This window comes from Cynocephalus volans, chromosome 10 (genome assembly GCF_027409185.1).
Source record: "Cynocephalus volans isolate mCynVol1 chromosome 10, mCynVol1.pri, whole genome shotgun sequence".
NCBI classification, from domain to species: Eukaryota; Metazoa; Chordata; class Mammalia; order Dermoptera; family Cynocephalidae; genus Cynocephalus; species Cynocephalus volans.
The window spans coordinates 132,711,056-132,728,107 of NC_084469.1; positions in this window are offsets into that span (position 1 = coordinate 132,711,056).

A 17,052-nucleotide genomic window follows, 5' to 3' on the forward strand; every position below is an offset into this window, starting at 1 on the left:
CATCCAAGGGTCTTAATGACACATAAATGTCCCCTCCCTGTTACACCCTCACTGTTGGCAAAGTAGGTGGCTTCATCTTCTGATGGTAGATGTGTGAGTGCAGGTTTTTCTAAAGTTATTGAACAACATGGAGCAAGAGCCTTAAAATTGCCTGCACCCTTTGACCGAGAAATTTGGTCTGGGAGATCATCCAGAACACACAAAAAATTGTTTACAGGATGAGTATCATACAGCTTTATTGACAAAGACCTCAGTCCAACACAGCTGGAAGGGATGAGTAAGAAGGGATGTTATATCTACAGAATATGACATATACCACAGAGTCAGAAGCAGCATGTTCCGCAAGACTCTATAGTAGCAGACAGCTTAGTGTGGTGGTTCTGAGCCAGGCTGCCTGGGTTTGAATCCCAGAACTGCTACTTACCAGCCTTGTAACCTTGGGCAAATCACTTAACTTCTTCGAACCTCAGTTTCTCCACTTGTAAAATTAGCATAATAATAGTATTTATCTCACGGAGTTGTAGTGAGAGTTAAATGGGTTAATGTAGGTAAAAGCACTTTAAACATGATAAGGCCCATTGCGTTAGCTATTGTCACTAGTACTTGAGAAAAGGCTGATGCAGTTCCATAATTTGAAGAAGGTAAAATTTGACCAAGGTCACAGGTTCAGATCAGGTAGAATTTGTAACTGTATGTTGGATATGACTGAAAGTACACATCAAAATGCTCCAAAGATGTCCAAAGTAACAGGCAGGATTGATGCCAAAATGGTGTCTGTGGTTAGCCTAGGGCTGCAGGGTCATCAGTGACCTTCACTTTCTTTTCTTTTCTTTTTTGTAAATCTTCTGTATTTTCCATATATATATATATATATATATATATATATATATATAGACACACACACACACACATATATATGTATATTTTAATGAACAGTAATGGAAAGTTCACAGTCAGTGTGGCGTTTAAAAGGACAGAGATGGGAAGACAGGAAGGGCAGGACCAGGGAAATAGGGAATACCAACAGCTCCATCTGGCCTGGACTACATCCCTCTCTGTGACTGCCTTCCTCTCCTCACTTTCCCATTCTGCCAGGCTTGCCTGTGGGCTGTGGCTACATCAATAGGAGTATGGCTCCCAGGCTGGGGGAGGTGAGGGAGCTGCTTGCTTCTGCTGCCTAGGCTCTGACGAAGTTGGCTTAGTTACATGCACCAAGTACCCTGGAGTGTGTCAATAATGACACTACATACACATTCTTTTATATAATTGCTTTTTAAATCAGTTAAGATAAAAAAGGAGAAAAAGCATTTATACTGTCTTTTGTAATTACAGCTTTCTTCAGGACAATTAAAGCACAGGGCAAGCTGTGGGGTGGAGGACAAGGGAAGGAGGCAGTGGAGAAGGCAGACAAGACTGTGGGTCCACCTGCCAGGACTGGGGGCCACCCACACATATACTCACTCACCCAGTTGTGCAGCTCCATGGCCAGTTCTGTGTGGGCCTTAAGGACTAGTCCTGCCAACAGCTGGCTCTACTCCTGCCACCTCTCTCTGGGGAAGAAACAACTTTTCACCTGGCCCATATGGGAAGCAGTTGTGTCAGACTAGGCACCTTAGTGAGGTGCCCAGGAACCATGCGAGCCCTATCCAATGGTCACATGGGGCACAGGAGATGTTGAATGGGCAGGTCAGCCAGGTGGTCCTGGTGCAACATTATCTTAAGGGTAAGAATCAGTTCTCAGAAAGCCAGGGTATTATTTTCCTGAGTCTCCTGGCAGAGTTTTCTTGAGAACATTCCTAAGTTTCCTGGTTGAATAAAAGGAAAGAGGCAATGCTGTGGAATGAACATTGATCTGAGTCTGACAGATGTGGGTCCCAAGCTGACTTAATTTCTTTTTTTTTTTTTTTTTTTTTAAAGATGACCGGTAAGGGGATCTTAACCCTTGACTTGGTGTTGTGAGCACCACGCTCAGCCAGTGAGCGAACCGGCCATCCGTATATGGGATCCGAACCCGGGGCCTTGGTGTTATCAGCACCGCACTCTCCCGAGTGAGCCATGGGCCGGCCCTGACTTAATTTCTTACCATCCATGTGTCCCAGAGTACCTTTCGGAGTCTCAATGCTTCCACCTATAAAATGGAGCTAGCTAGAATTAATTCTGAGGGTTGTTGCAAGAACTAAACAAGTTGTTGTTTAGGACAGTGAGCAGGACTATACTTGGCACACCACAGTGTGGTCGAGACTGATGTTTGTGTAATATCCCATATCTGTGGCTATCTTACTGTTTAAAAAGAAAAGCTGTAATTATAAAAGACAGTATAAATGTTTTTTCTCCTTTTTTATCTTAACTGATTTAAAAAGCAATTATATAAAAGAGTGTGAGGGCCAGCCAGTGGCTCACTTGGGAGAGTGTGGTGCTGATAACACCAAGGCCATGGGTTCGGATCCCTATATAGGGATGGCCGGTTAGCTCACTTGGGAGAGCGTGGTGCTGACAACACCAAGTCAAGAGTTAAGATCCCCTTACTGGTCATCTTAAAAAAAGAATGTTTATGTAGTGTTATTACTGGGCCTATAACATATAGAATTGTAATATATTTGCCAATAGCAGCCCAAAAGAGGTGGATGGAAGCAAATCTGTCTTAGGCTAAGAAAATGAAAACAGTAAAGTAATAACTGTACAATGTATTGTTGAGTTTGTAACATTAATAGATATAATATGTATAACAATAATACCACAAAAAGGGGGAAAAGGGAATAGTGCTATATAGGAGTAATGTTTCTATATGTCACTGAAATTAAGCTTATATAAACCTGAAGCTGATTCTGATAAGGTAAAACGTATATGGTAAGCCCTAGAACAACCACTAAAAACAAAGACAAAAATAACAAAACTAAAAAGTATGCAGTGAAAAAAATCATTAATGAAATTTAAGTACTTTGTTAGAAAATATTCACTTAATGCAAAGAAACAGTAAAGGATGACTAGAGAGATAAAAAAGACATAAGACACAGATAACAAAAAGTAAATGGCAGCTATTCAACTATATCAATAATATTAAATATTAGTGGATAAAGCAATCCAATCAAAAGGCAAAGATTGACTGGATTAATCCACCTATATGTTGTCTACAGGGGACACACTTTGGAGTCAAAGATACAAATAGATCAAAAGTAAGAGGATGGAAACAGGTATATCGTACAAACAGCAACCACAAGAAAGTTGGAGTGGCTACACTAATATCAAGCAAAATAGACTTTAAAATGTTACTAGATTGGTTACATGAATATGCTGAAAAAAATGTTACTAGAGATAAGGAGGGACTTTTATAATGATAAGAGTCAATTTATCAAGAAGATATACAATTATAAACATATGCACTGGATAAAACAGCACTAAAATACATGAAGTAAAAATGGACAGAAATGAAGGGAGAAATAAACAATTTAGCAGTAATATTTGGAGATTTTGATATCCCATTTTCAGTAATAGACAGACCAACAAGACAGAAGACAAGTGAGGAAACAGAAGGCTGGAACAACACTATAAGCCAACTAGACCTAACATCTATAGAACATTACACCTAACAACAGCAGAGTATACATTCTTCTCAAGTGCATATGGAACATTCTCCAGGATATACCATATACTAGGCCATAAAACAAACCTCAATAAATTTAGAAGGACAGAAAAAATGCAAAATATATTCTCTGACTACAATGAAATAAAATTAAAAATCAATAATAGGAAAAAAATTCAGACATTCACAAATATGCGGAAATTGAACACCACATTCCTAAATAGCCAATGGGTTAAAGAAGAAATCGAAAAGAAAATCAGAAAATACTTTGAGACGAATAAAACTGAAGACAACACACAAAAACTCATGAGACATAGCTAATATTCCTGAAGGAAATTTATAGCTGTAAATGCTAGGTCCTGATGGCTTAGTGCTGAATTCTACCAAACATTTAAAGATAAACAAACACCAATTTTTCACAAACTCTTCCAAAAAATAAAAGAGGTGGTAGCACTTCCCAATTTATCTTATGAGATCACTATTACCCTGACACCAAAAGCAGACATCATAAAACTACAGAACAATATATTCTATAAGTATGAATGCAAAAATCCTCAACAAAATACTAGCAAACTGAATTAAGCAACATATAAAAAGAATTATACACCATGACCAAGTGGAATTTATCCCAAGAATGCATGATTGGTTTAACATTTGATAATCAGTTAATGTGATATATTACATCAATAGAATAACAAACAAAAATTACATGATAATCTCAGTAGATGCAGAAAAAGCATTTGGCAAAATCCAACACTCTTTTATAATAAAAATACTTAACAAACTAGGAATAGATGGGAACTTCCTCAACCTAACAAAGGGCATCTGTGAAATACCCACAGCTACCATCAACTTAATGGTGAAAGTCTGGATGCTTTCTCCCTAAAATGAGGGACAAGACAAGGACATCCACTCTCACCACTTCTACTTAATATCGTACTGTAGATTCTAGCCAGGGTTATTAGGCAAGAAAAAGAAATAAAAGTCATCCTGATTAGAAGGAAGAAGTAAAATTATTTTATTGCCAGATGACATGATCTCGTATATAGAAAATCCTAAGAAATCCACTAAAAAACTATTAGAACTAATAAACAAGTTCAGCAAGGTTGAAAGATATAAGATCAATATTGAAAATTCGATTGTATTTCAATTCTAATAAACAATTCAAAAATGAAATTAAAAAAACAGACAAAAAAAAAAAAACAATTCCAGGGCTGGCCAGTTAGCTACGTTGGATAAACCACAGTATTATAACATGGTTCAGATCCCTGCACTGGCCAGCCACCAAACAACAACAAACAAACAAACAAACAAACAACAACAACAAAAAAAACCCAATTCCACCTACAAGAGTATTAAAAAGAATAAAATACTTAAGAATAAATTTAACAAAAAATATAAAACTTAGGGCTGGCCCATGGCTCACTCGGGAGAGTGTGGTGCTGACAGCACCAAATCAAGGGTTAAGATCACCTTACTGGTCATCTTAAAAAAAAAAAAAAAAAAAAAAAAAAAAAAAAATATATATATATATATATATATATATATATATATATATATATATATATATATATATATAACTTATATCCTGAAAACTACAAAACATTGTTATAAGAAATTAAAGGGCCGGCCCGTGGCTCACTCGGTAGAGTGCGGTGCTGATAACACCAAGGCCCCGGGTTCGGATCCCATATACGGATGGTCGGTTCACTCACTGGCTGAGTGTGGTGCTGACAACACCAAGTCAAGGGTTAAGATCCCCTTACCGGTCATCTTTAAAAAAATAAATAAATAAATAAATAAAAAGAAATTAAAGAAGATCTAAATAAATGGGAAAACATCCCATATTCATGGATCAAAAGACTTAATATTGTTAAGATGGTAATTCTCCCCAGATTGATCTATAGATTTAATGCCGTCTCTGCAAGAATCTCAGCTAACTTCTTGGTAGAAATTGACACACTAATTCTAAAATTCATATGGAATTGTGAGGGACCTAGAACAACCAAAACGATTTTGAAAAAGCTAAGAGGACTCACACTTCCCTATTTCAAAACTTGTTAGGGAAAAATAGTATAAAGAGTGTATTGTACTGGCATAAGACAGACATATACACTAAAAGAATGGAATTGAGAGTCCATAAATAAATCCATGTGTCTATGGTCAACTGATTTCCAACAAGGGTGCCAAGACCATTCAATATGAGAAAGAATAGTCTTTTCATCAAATGTTGTTGGGGCAACTGGATAGTCACATGCAAAAGAATAAAGTTGAACCCTTACCTTATATAAAAGTTAATTCAGGGGCCGGCCTGTGGCTCACTCAGGAGAGTGCGGTGCTGATAACACCAAGGCCACGGGTTCGGATCCCATATAGGGATGGCCGGTTTGCTCACTGGGTGAGCATGGTGCTGACAACACCAAGTCAAGGGTTAAGATTCCCTTACCGGTCATCTTTAAAAAAAAAAAAAAAAGTTAATTCAAAGTGAAACAAACACCTAAATGTAAGAGCTGAAACTCTAAAACTCTTAGAAAACATAGAGGTAAAATAAAAGTAAAATAAAATAGGTAATTTGGAATTCATCAAAGTGAAGAACTGGGCTGGCTGGTTAGTTCAGTTGATTAGAGTGCAGGCTTATAATCCCAAGGTCACTGGTTCAGATCCCCTACAGGCCAGCTAGCTGCCAAAAAAAAAAAAAAAAAAAAAAGTGAAAAACTCTTGTGTTGTGAAGGATACCATAAAAAAGGTGAAATGATGACCCACAGAATGGGAAGAAATATTGGCAAATCATTTATCTGATAAGGGACTTGTATCAGGATACATAAAGAACTCTTACAATTCAACAATAAAAGACAAGTGACATAATTTTTAAAATGGGCAAAGGATCTGAATAGACATTTCTTCAAAAAATATATAAAAAGGGCCAACGAGAACATGAAAAGATGTTCAACATTATCAGCTATCCAAGAAATGCAAATCAAACCAAAATTTGATTCCACTTCACAGCCACTAGGATGACTGGAATAAAAAAAAAAAAAAGCCAGATAATAACAAATGTTGACAAGGATGTGCAGAAGTCAAAATCCTTGTAAACTGCTGGTGGGAACGTAAAATGGTGCAGCCACTTTGGAAAATAGTCTGGCCAGTTTCTCAAATGATTAAACGTAGACTTACCATATAACCCAGCACTTCTACACCTAAGTATATATCCAAGAGAAATGAAAACATATGTCCACAAAGAACTTGTACACAAATGTTTATAGAGGTATATTTGAAATAGCCATAAGGTGGAAACAACCCAAATGTTCACTGACTGATAAAGGGATAAACAACCAATATAATGGAATATTATTCAGCCAAAAGAAATGAAGTACCTGATGCATGCTACGACATGGATAACCCTCAAAAAAATTATGCTAAATGAAAAAAAGACAGTCAGAAAAGACTACATATTATGTAATTCCATTTACATGAAATGTCCAGAATAGGGAAATCTATAGAGACAGAAAGCAGATTAGTGGTTTCATAGGGCTGGGTGTAGGGTGGGGTGGAGGGGTGATGACTAAAATGTATGTGGTTGCTTTTTTTAAATTTTTAAAATTTTTTATTTATTTTTATTTTTTTCTTAATTTTATTTTGTTGATATACAATGTGGTTGATTATTGTGGCCCATTACCGAAACCTCCCTTCCCCCTCCCTCCCAACAATGTCCTTTCTGTTTGCTTGTCGTATCAACTTCAAGGAATTATAGTTGTTATGTCTCCCCCCCCCCGCCCGGTTTTTTTTTGTGTGTGTGTGTGTGTGTGTGTGTGTGTGTGTGTGTGTGTGTGTGAATTTATTTATTTATTTTTAGCTCCCACCAGTAAGTGAGAACATGTGGTATTTCTCTTTCTGTGCCTGACTTGTTTCACTTAATATAATTCTCTCAAGGTCCATCCATGTTGTTGCAAATGGCAGTATTTCATTCATTTTTATAGCTGAGTAGTATTCCATTGTGTAGATATACCGCATTTTCCGTATCCACTCATCCAATGATGGACATTTGGGCTGGTTCCAACTCTTGGCTATTGTAAAGAGTGCTGCGATGAACATTGGGGAACAGGTATACCTTCGACTTGATGATTTCCAATCCTCTGGGTATATTCTCAGCAGTGGGATAGCTGGGTCATATGGCAGATCTATCTGCAATTGTTTGAGGAACCTCCATACCATTTTCCATAGAGGCTGCACCATTTTGCAGTCCCACCAACAATGTATGAGAGTTCCTTTTTCTCCGCAACCTCGCCAGCATTTATCGTTCATAGTCTTTTGGATTTTAGCCATCCTAACTGGGGTGAGATGGTATCTCAGTGTACTTTCGATTTGCATATCCCGGATGCTGAGTGATGTTGAGCATTTTTTCATATGTCTGTTGGCCATTTGTATATCTTCCTTAGAGAAATGCCTACTTAGCTCTTTTGCCCATTTTTTAATTGGGTTGCTTGTTTTTTTCTTGTAAAGTTGTTTGAGTTCCTTGTATATTCTGGATATTAATCCTTTGTCAGATGTATATTTTGCAAATATTTTCTCCCACTCTGTTGGTTGTCTTTTAACTCTGTTAATTGTTTCTTTTGCTGTGCAGAAGCTCTTTAGTTTGATATAATCCCACTTATTTATTTTTCCTTTGGTTGCCCGTGCTTTTGGGGTCGTATTCATGAAGTCTGTGTCCAGTCCTATTTCCTGAAGTGTCTCTCCTATGTTTTCTTTAAGAAGTTTTATTGTTGCAGGGTGTATATTTAATTCTTTAATCCATTTTGAGTTGACTTTAGTATATGGTGAAAGGTGTGGGTCTAGTTTCATTCTCCTGCATATTGATATCCAGTTCTCCCAGCAATGTGGTTGCTTTTTTGAGCTGACAAAAATGTTCTAAAATTGACTGTGGTGATGGTTGCACATATCTGTGAATAAGCTAAACACCATCAAATTGTACACTTTAAATAGGTGAATTGTACAGTATGATTTATATCTCAATAAAGCTGTTAAAGACAAGAGAAAGTTAATATGAAAAAGACTGACAATACCAATATTTTGGCAAGGATTTGTATCAACCAGAACTCACATGCATTGGTAGTGGGAGTGTAAATTGGTACAACCACTTTGGAAAACTGCTTGGCATTATCTATTCAAATTTCAAAAGTATTCATACATATCCTATGCCCCAGCAATTCCATTTTTATGTAGATATATGATGAATGAAATTGTCCACTACAAGACATGCACCAAAAATTTCCTATCAACACTACTCACAGTAACCCCAAGCCGGAAACTACCTAAATGCCTGTTATGGGAATGGAGAAACATGTCTTGGCATATTCACACAATGAAATACTCTGCAACAATGCGATCAAATGATCTACAACGCACAACACCTTGGATGAATCTCACAGACATTATGATGAGTGAAAGGAGCCGGTATTAGTCCATTTCTGTTGCTTATTACAAAATACATGGAACTGTATTTGTAATTTGTAAGAAAATGAAATTTATTTCTTACAGTTTCAGAGGCTGGGAAGTCCAAAGTCCAGGGAACATATCTGGTGAGGGTCTTCTTTGGTGATGGCTTTACAGCAATGCAGGGGCCTCACATGGCAGAAAATGGTACAGTGGAGAGAGAGGTCCATGTGTGTGCACTCTCTCTTTTTAAAACTCCCAGAACCACGCCCACGACCACCATTAAAGCATCAATTTAATCACTCTTGGAGGCCCCACTTTTCCATTACCGTAATAGGATTTCCCACCCTCTTAATACTGCCACAGTGGGATCCATCCTAATTTCTAATGCCTGGAATTTTCGGAGACACAACTTAAACTTCAATGAGTTTGGGGGGGACATGCAATCCACAGTAGAACCCAACACAAAAAAGTCCAAGAGCACTTTAAAAAGTTCATGGAAAGATTTGTATTATCTTTTAATTTTATTTTTCCATGAACTTTTTGAAGTACCCTCGTATATAATATTTGATTCCATTTATATTGTATCATATACTGTATGATTTTATTTAGCAGGCAAAACTAACCTATGCCACTGGGAGTCAGGATAGTGGTTACCTTGGGGGATAGTGGCTGGAATGAGCTCAAGGGGAATTTCCAGGGGCAAGTAATATCCTGGTTCTTGTTCCAGGTGCTGGTTACATACTGGTGTGTTCATTTTGTGCATTGAACTGTATACCTACAATTTGTGTACTTTTTTGTACATATGTTTTGGTTCAATGTAAGTCTTCTAAAAAAGAAAACACAAAGGAAATGGCTGGGGGAATTTTGTGGAAGGAGTGACTCCTGATAGACACTGAACGATGCTCTCTGGAGGGACTGTGATGGCAGGAGTGAGCTGCTGAAGCCTCTCAGTCCTGTGAAAGGACAAGATTTTATTTGGGGGGAGAAAAGGCTGGGAATTGGAAACTATTACTAGCTTTAAGTGTAACTTTCAGTCACCATGTAATGAAGCAACACTGGCTGCAGAAGAAGGAAGAGAAGGGAGGGTCTAAGAGATCTGCTGCCCAGGCGGAGCTCAGGTTGCATCTTCGGGGACTGAGAGTCACCTCTAAGTTACTGAGAAGTATGTTTGGAAGCTTCAGGGTGTGAAGGGGCCCTGGAAGTTGTTATCAAATCCACAGCTGTAGGGCCAGCCCATGGATCACTTGGGAGAGTGTGGTGCTGATAACACCAAGGCCATGGGTTCGGATCCCTATATAGGGATGGCTGGTTAGCTCACTGGGAGAGTGTAGTGCTACAACACCAAGTCAAGGGTTAAGATCCCCTTACTGGTCATCTTAAAAAAAAAAAATCCACAGCTGAGCTGAGGTTGTGCTTTTTCAAGACCAACATTTAGACGCAGAAGTGGCCAAGTACCCTGTCCAAGCCCCTCCCGGAGAGGGTCCTATCTGCAACCACCATCTGTGGCTTGGTCTTGGCTACACTGCCCACTCTGCCCTCGTACTCCCAACCCCAGCACCAGCCTCTAGGCTTCCTCAGTGCCGGTCGTCTGTGAATCCCTGTTGGCCTGAAGGCCCAGATATTCCTTGGTGGTTCCACAGACCTCTGAGGTGTCAGTGTGTGACAGACACACATTCTCCCTGGGTCTGCAGTTGCTGCCCTTGATGCTGTTTGGAATGTAGAAGGGTCACTCCCTCCTATTTTATATATTCAGGCAAGGGTCCCCCCATAGCAGAGTTGCTTGTTCTGGGGTTTCAGCTTAGTGAGAGGATTCTTCCACCTGAGCTGCCCCTATGGGCTGAGCCAGGTCAGACCATGGTCTCTGTCTTCCACCCTAGCCCACCTCTGTGCTAGATCTCAGCACCAGGCCCCTTCTCTCTCTAGGATCTCAGTTTCTCCCTGTGATCTGACCTCTGAGGACACCCCACCCACTTGTCAGACATGTCTACATATTTCTAAAGCCCAGTAGTGGACCAGATGGGGCCTCAGTCTTCCCAAAAAAACAGGATGTCAGGTGACTCAGGAGAGAGGTCACCTAATGCTACATATCAAAATCTCAAACCTGGCCCAGCCAAGACTCTTTCCAAACATCTTATTATCATTATCACCATCATCACTATCATCATTCTTATTGTATAGTTAAGGAAACTGAGAACTAGAATGGAGAAATGACCTGGCCAAGGCAATGGAAGCTGCATTGTGACAGATGGAAGGTAGCTTATCGCCAGCAGGGAAAGAGAAGGAGAACAAAGGGTGAGGCCTTTGCTCATGCTGTTCCCTCTATGTGGAATGCCTTTCCTTGCACTGTCACACAGGTGAACTCATAGGTATGCTCTAAGACCTAGCTCATGCCCTTCCAGGGTGTCTTTTTGGATACAGCCCCCCTACAGGACAGAGCCAGATCCCTGTAGCCTCTTGTGTGAGACCAACCTGCCCAGCCTTATTACATGAACAGGAAGTCTAAGTCCTCCCTGAGAGGGAGGGACCCAACCCAGAGCCTGGATCCCAACGACTGCCCTGGCTGCCCACAGGTGGACTTATCCCACATTCTGGAGCTGGCCTGGGGCTGGGGGTGCAGAGTGAGAAGCTCAGACCTGAGCCTGCCTTCATTGAGTACCTGGTCCAATTGGGAGATAATTGGGGAATTTCCATCACCTGCCTGTGTTTTTCAGATGACCCCCAATGTGGGCAGGCCCAGTCGTGACTTCAGAGGCTTGGGGTACCTCCAGGGCCTCTGCTGCTACCCATGCTGTCTCTTTCCCAGAACTCTGGCCTGGCTCTTCCCAGCACCACTCCCCAGGCTCAGGCTGAGAGACCCAGATGTGCCTCCAGCTAGCCACATGGGGGCCAGGATGCAGCCCTGTGGTGATGTAGGTCCTGGGGCTAGAGGCATGGGTGAGGGTCTGTGAGGCTGGAAAGGGCCAGGAGCCTGGCCACATCATGGTATGGGGGTCACAGAAGAACAGAAGGAGCCTGAGCAGGACTTGCCCCAGCCACATTGCAAGTCATATTGCTCCCAGCCCTGGGGGTGGCAACTTCAGTCAGCTCCCACTCCAGGGGATGGCCCTGGCAAAGGCTGGGCACTAGCTCCTGGGAGCTTGTCCTGGCTCTGCTTCATCACAGAGGTCACTTGAGGAGGTGGGACCAGGCAGGGGGGATGGGACTCTGGTCACCCATCTAGTCAGTCCTGCTGCTCTGAGACCCCTGTGTTGATTCTGGGTCTGCTCCGAGGGTTGCCTGGTTTTCTAGGAGGCCTGGAGCCCATTGCTTCCCATCACTGCTCACCCCAACCAAGAGGAGTTATGGCCTGGCTCAGAGTCTTCTCTTCCTTGGGGCCGCAGATGGTGCTGGAGATGTGGGCCTGGAGACCAGGATGAAGGACAGCCTGCAGGCTGACCCTCCTTGGGAAGGGGCTCAATGCAGCCTTTCCCTCTGCAGGCTCCTCCATACCTGCAGACCTGGTCAATGGGAGCTGAGGCCCTGGAGTCTTGTTGGGTGAAGCCTTGTGCACACCAACCAACCCCAGAGGCCACAGTCCAAGCCCAAAGGACAAGAAGAGGCTCGTGCAGGCATCTGAGCGAGAGCAGTGCTGGACCCTGTCATCTCTCTGTGGACTGTGCATCCACAGATTGAAGCCATCGTCTTGTAGAACGCCTCCCTCCGGGCCTCCCTTGCTGGCCTCGTTATTTATTAGAATCTCAGTCCCTCCACCTAAGTCAGTCCCCTAGACCCCAGCTCCAGCATCTGGAAAGCCCACTCTAGACAGGAGGACACATTCTGGAGGGTAAAGGACTTGCAATTTGGAGGGCAACAAACTTGGGTGTGAGTCCTGGCTTTGGCTTCACCCTCTGTGTGGCTTCAGGCAAGGCACTTCTGCTCTCTGATTCTTAGTGACTCCAGGGACTGCGCAGAAGCCTGAGAGAGAGGACAGATGTGAGTAAGCTTGAACACAAAGAAGAGCTGGGCAGGTCTCCTAGTGATTAGTTTGTGCCCTGGGGCCCTGGTCATGGTCCTCAAAATCAGATGGGGCACCTCAGGGGCAGTAAGGAGGGGCAACCTCACCTGAGGAGAAACTCTAGTGGACAATGGAGCCCCAGGGTGTGAGAGGTCTGGGGCTGCTGGGAAGGGAGGCCTGCAGGCCAGGATAGGGAGCTTGCAGGTGCCACTATTCCCAAGAGACAGAGCTGGTGTTCCCCTGTCAAGCTCTGTTCTGTTCCTTCAATAGCCTTCCCAGGATCTGGGTAAACTGGCCTGGGTACTGGGGTGGTGGTGGGAGGAGGTGGGTCCAAAACCCAACAGGAAGGGCACCAGGCAGAATGGGGGAGGGGCTTAGGTGATGACTTCACTGAGATCCCCAGAGAGGCCCAGGTGTTCCCACAAGGCACTCAACCTGCAATTCAGAACAACACAGGGCTCCATCTGCCAACTCTTCTGGGCAGCCACAGGCCCAGAAGTTATTTTAAGGTGAAAGAGGCCCATGCCAAAATCATGACAATACCTCCTAAAATCCCCCAATTCTTCCATCTTTGAATTGCAGTCTGGGGAACCATGTGATTATTTCAGACAGTGTGATTAGAGTCTGTGCCCTTACCTATACCGGGGAGCATTTGCTGTGTGACACATTATTCTTGGCACTTTATGGCTAATGACCTTTCAATGCTCACAGCAGACCTAGGAAGGGAGTCATTATCATTATTCCCATTTTGCAGATGGGAAAATGAGAAAAAGAGGATAAACAACTTGCTTGAAAATACACACCCAGGAAAAGGTGGAACTGGAGAGGAACTCTTTCAGTGAGTGTACATGTATGGGACTGCTGGTGTGCGTGAGGAACTAAGTTTGGCGTTGGGTATGTACATGCTTGTCTGCTGCTAATGGGAGCATCCGCTAGGACCTTGTCCCACAGGCTTGGTCCACACGTCCATGTCTGATCCTGCAGCACCCCCTGGTGTTCACACCCTCACACTGCTCACACTGCCCTTCCTGTGGCCCTGCCACATGGAGGCTCCCTGGGTCCACCAGTTCCCTGCAGGACCACACCCTCTGAGTCTGTGGCTTGTTCTCCTCAGTTCTGTGTGGCTGCTGTGTCTTCTGGGCAGGACATTAGTTGGCTGAGGACACCTGGTATGGGGGAAGGGCTTTCAGACAGTGAGCCTCAGGGACAGTGGCCCAGGGAAGCAAGAATAGAGAGGCCTACATCCTCACTGGTCCTGGAGGAGGTGCCAGCCATTCATCTCCCTTCCTGTGTGGAGGACACCCTATGTGGAGAGAAGGCTGGTGGTAGGATAGGGTCTGAGGCCTCACTAGCTGGCTTGCCCACCCTCTCCAGGGAATGCTGGTCATGGTGACACTGAAGCTGGTGATGTCCCCCCACCCAGGTGTGGTGCACCCTCAGGCCTGGAGAAAGAAGCCTCGCTGCACATCCAGTGTGGCCCAAACTGGACCCTTGATTCCCAGCCCACTCCTGCTTGCCTTCAGCCTGCCCCTGGGGAGTCTTCCTTCCCCCACTTTTGTGTCTGTCAGTCACCAGGCCTGTCTATCGACTAAATCTAGAGCCCACCGGTGACCCCCATCTACCTGGAAGGTTGTGCTGGCCCCCTCTCTGTTCTCCCTGCCCCACCCTCACCACCCCCAATCACCTTCCTCCACACCACAAATCTGTTCATGTCGCCCCTGGTTAGAAGCTTCTCAAGGCTCTCCGTTGCCCTGAAGTGCATGCCCCCATCACAGCCCACAAGCTCCCTCAGTCTGGTCTTTGTCGATGTCTCCGGCCACACAGAACTGTGTTTCCTGAGCACATCTCAGCCTCCAGGCCTTTGTTGCTGCTGTTCCCTCTGCCAGGAACACCTTTCCCCACCCCTCCGATCTACTACTCTGGCCTGCACATTTGGGTAACCTCTGCTCATCTTTCAGGTCTCAGTTTAGATATTCCTCCTTCCCTGTCCCCCTGGATGTCTGGGCTGGTCTGCGTCTGTGTTCTCACAGCCCTTTGTGTTCCCAGAAACACACTGTGTTATTGCAGCCTGTTTACTTGTCAGTCTCTTTACCAACTGGTGGGGACAAACTTCTCTGGTGGAGGGAAGGGGATGAGAACAGGAGGCCTTTGATACCATGTAAAGAACTTAAATTTGTCCCAAGGGGGGCAAGGAGTCCCTGGGAGCTTTGGAGCATGGGAGTGACATGACTCAGAGCCTCTCTGGCTTTATTTTCTCCTTCTTGCCCAAACAGGACTTCCCAGAACAGAACTGGTCCCAGTTGCGAATGCTTTTCATGCAACCATCAGCAGCCAAGACCTCGTTCTCTCTGAGGAAGGGTATATGTGGGATTGGAGCTGGGAGGAGGGAGTGTGGGGGCAGGGGAAGACATTGTGATATCTACAATCCAGACATTTGAAGGGAATGGTGCACTGATCCTTGGGGGAAAAAATAGTTTACTTCACTCTGAAAATCTCTGGCTGCTTTTCATCCTTTGTAGCCTGACTAGGTAGGTCTTTTCTTTGCTCTGTGACAACAGCCTAACTGATGCACTAGTCTGGATACCCTCCCCTGACCTGGATTTCTATGTCCTGGCAGGTGCTCAGGGAGCTGTGCTAAGCTCCCTCAGAAGTTGGCCTCCCCCAGCTGGGAGCTCCCATCCCAGGTCCTGAGAGTCTGGGATCTAATTGGAGAAGGCCATGACCAGACAGTGTGGCCCTGCTGGATTCTGCTGACTTGTGCAGGGGCCAAGACTGGACAGCAGAGAGACCTCTTCCACCCCTAGTGTGAAGCCTCTGGGGACTAAGATCTGTTCTAGGCTGGATGCACCTAGGGCCCCACTCCAGGTCTCTGTCTTTGGAGTCTGCCCTTCTGGCCAGAGCAAATAGTATCTGTGGGAGACCGAGCATGACATTGGCACTCAAAAAGCCTGGGTTCAAGTCCAGCAGCCACCATTCACATACTCTGTGTCTTACTCACTCACCAAACATCCTCTGACTCCAGCTCCTGCCCAATCCTGGTGCGGGTGACAGAGTGAGGTCAGGTCAACCCCACTTTCAGAGAGCACCTCTGAGGAGGAGAGAGACACAGATACAGACAGTGCTAGCCTAGGGTGGACTGTGCTCTAAGGGACACAGACTTGGGGCCACACAGCCAGAGAAGGCAGGGAAGGCTTCCTGTGTGAGGGGTCCTTTGGGGAGCTTGAAGAATAAGCTGGAATTTGCCATGAAGCAAGAGGGAAAGGCACTTTAGAGAGGGAGGAGGTTGTGCAAAGACCCAGAGGTGGGAAGCAGCCTGGTGACATTTCAAAAGAGCACCATACCAGTCATGGAGTGACTGATGCTTTAAGGGACAAGCCCCATGAAAAAAATGCTCAACCTCACTAATCATCAGGGAAATCAAAACGTAATGAGAAATATGAACAATGACGAAAAACACAATGAGACACCACCTCACTCTAGATAGAATGGCTATTATCAAACAGACAAAAGAAAAGAAGTGTTGGTGAGGATGTGGAGAAAAGGGAATATTTGTGTGTTGTTGGTAGGAATGTAAATTAGTACAGACATTATGGGAAACAGTATGGAGTTTCCTCAAAAAATTAAAAAATAGAACTACCACAGCTGGTTAGCTCAGTTGGTTAGAGTATGGTGCTGATAACACCAAGGTTCAGGGTTAGATCCCTATACCAGCCAGTCACCAAAAAAAAAAAAAAGAAAAAAAGAACTACATATGATTCAGCAATCCTACTAATTAATATGTACCCAAAGGAAATGTATTCAATATGTCAAAGAGATATCCGCACTCCCATGTTTATTGCAGCATTATCTGTAACAGCCAAGATATGGAATCAAGCTACGTGTCCAACAACGGATGAATGGATAAGAAAAATGTGGTATATATTCACAATAGAATACTACTCAGTATAAAAAAGAAAGAAATCTTGTTATTTCTGGCAACATGGATGGACCTGGAGGACATAACATTAAGTGACATTAGCCAGGCACAGAAAGACAAGTACCACAT